The following is a 2,790-nucleotide window of genomic DNA, read 5'->3' as shown; positions in this document are numbered from 1 at the left end:
CACCGCCTTGTGCTGCAGCTCCTGGGTCAGCTGATCGTCCTCCTGGGTCAGCTGATCATCCTCCTGGGTCAGCTGATCGTGCTCCTGGGTCAGCTGATCGTGCTCCTGGGTCAGCTGATCGTCCTCCTGGGTCAGCTGATCGTCCTCCTGGGTCAGCTGATCGTCCTCCACCGGTGGACTTACCCACAGTCCTTGGATCTCGTGCCCCGGGGCCAGCCGGGTATTTCAGTCTCCCGGCGAGGGGGACCTGTCCTTTCCTCCACCTCCCTGCTGAGGAGTCCCCCACTCCTCCATCCTGGGGGGGTTCTGAAAAACAGGTTGGTTCTGTTCACACCACACTCTTCTGCTAAAACTGGGGCTCTCTGATATGTTGCTTGATTTAATCCCATCTGACATGTTACATATATGTTCAGATTCATTGTCACGTACTCTTCCTCCGAATAGCAGTATCTACACATATTATATAATAAATATAGATATGATAGCATTATCTTCGATGTCCTTTGCAAGTAATAGTCCGTAAATCCGCACAGAGATCACAGGGAAGACGCTCCTTAAAACTCACCAACTTGCATTCAAATCCTCCCGTTTTTAGGTTTTCTTCCGTTTTTAAAGTGTTCCAGTGCTGCTTGTCTGTAAATCCATGGGTAGCTGCAGTAATCAACTACTAGTCGCTAATTCGGCATCCAACATGGGAGCCAGTCTTCCAAAAATGTGACCAAATATCGCAAAACTTGGCTCCAGTGGTCCGGAGCCCACAGCTGACTCGCTCACACAGCAACATTACACTTCCTGTTTACATTCCCAAAAGGCTCGGAACTCTGGGAACTGTGGTCAGGGCTGCTAAGTCTCACGCATTGGCCGTGAGACACACGCTCACACCCCCGATTTCTCACGCTGAGGTGTCAACCCGGTCGGTCAGATTTCCGAGAGATGAGTTTATCTATATATCTATATCTATAGATCTATATCTGTAGATCAACCTGTTGAACCACTCGGGATCGACTGTGCTTTCAGAGACTGTGAGGGGTTCAAGAGCGCTCCCTGTCTGTGGAAGTGTCGAATTGTAACTGAGAACATTTTTTTCCCGATTCATCCCAGGTGCATTTCCCCTGCTCCAGGTATGAGCTCTGAGTATCACAGACCCGTCCGTCGCTCCAGGTATGAGCTCTGAGTATCACAGACCGTCCGTCGCTCCAGGTATGAGCTCTGAGTATCACAGACCGTCCGTAGCTCCGTGTCCCCTCTGTCTGGAACAACAGAGGTGAGCAGCGCGGCTGGTAGTGTAGCAGCTTCCGTTCATTGTAGTGGACTCGCTCTGCTGGGGACAGGGACGCGTTGTCTCTGTGTAGACCTCCGATAATGAGCATGCACAGCAGACCATATTATACTGTATAGGCCTACACTATATATACTATATATAGTATATATAGTGTAGTATATTACAACTCTCCAGATCATAAACATTACTGAGCCTTGGCACAAAGGTTAAAGGATTAGAATTTCTGTAACTCAGTGGTTCTCATTCTTTAGAATGTCAGTGGTCTTAGTTGATCCCTCAACATTAATTTAACTTTGGGTCCCTGGTCCCTACACCAGGCAGGGACCCCTGGACCTGGTCCCTACATCAGGGACCCCTGGACCTGTTCACCACAGACCCAAATCCTCTCAGCTGTTGCTGACATATGCTACTATCTCTTCATGTGGCTCATTATGTTTGGCACATTGTCTGGGTCAGTTCTTATATCATAAGAAGTTAATAATGTAAATAATGTAAATGCTAGATGCCTTAATACCTGTTGATACTACGACAAGGCTAAGGCTCTTAACCTGCAAGACTCATGCAAGACTTGATTTCTCCATTTATTTGGAAAAAACTCTCCAGAAAGTGCCATTTGATGGTTTATTTTTCAAAAAGATTTCCTGGGGGGGGCATACCCCCAGACCCCGGACCCAGGAGGACGATCAGCTGACCCAGGACGATGATCAGCTGACCCAGGAGGACCATCAGATGACCCAGGAGGACCATCAGATGACCCAGGAGGACGATCAGCTGACCCAGGAGGACCATCAGATTACCCAAGAGGACGATCAGCTGACCCAGGACGATGATCAGCTGACCCTGGAGGACGATCAGCTGACCAAGGAGCTGCAGCACAAGGCGGTGAGTGCTCTACACAAAGATCACTGCTCTCATATTAGATATGAATGGATCCAGTGGAACATACGTGCTCAGGCAGCTCATATGTTGTTGTTGAACACAGACGGTTTGTAAAAATAAATGTAAATTAATCTACGTTTAATGGCAGAAAGAGAAGCAGAGAGTAGATAAATATCAGAGAGAGCGCAGGGAGATGACGATGAGAGAGAAGGGTTGAAGAAAACAGGGATAAAAGGTGAAGATGAAGGACGAAAGGAAGCAGAGAAAGGACAGTAAGACTAAATAGGAAGATAATAAGGAGAGGGGAAGAGAGCATTAGATCATTATCTCACTCAAGGAGACATAAATAGCAGGGAAAGGTGACAGAATGAAAGTGAACACAGCGTAAACATCCATATACAGAAGATCAGCTGACATCTTTTGCATAAACAATATATCCTCTCTCTGATATTAAATTGCAGAGCTTGCAAGCTTTTGTCTTTTTGTTGTGCTGGGAAAGACATTTTAGTTGTATTACAGACAAGTCAGTAGTTAGAAGACTTGGTTTGACTTTTTAAATTGGGTTCTTTTATTGAAATACTGTACACCTCTGCACTATGTGGCTTGTCTACTTCAGTAACTAGCAGATT

Source organism: Etheostoma cragini, chromosome 24 (genome assembly GCF_013103735.1).
Source record: "Etheostoma cragini isolate CJK2018 chromosome 24, CSU_Ecrag_1.0, whole genome shotgun sequence".
Classification (NCBI taxonomy): Eukaryota; Metazoa; Chordata; class Actinopteri; order Perciformes; family Percidae; genus Etheostoma; species Etheostoma cragini.
The sequence above is the reverse complement of the archived record's forward strand: the minus strand, read 5'-3'. Positions refer to the sequence as shown.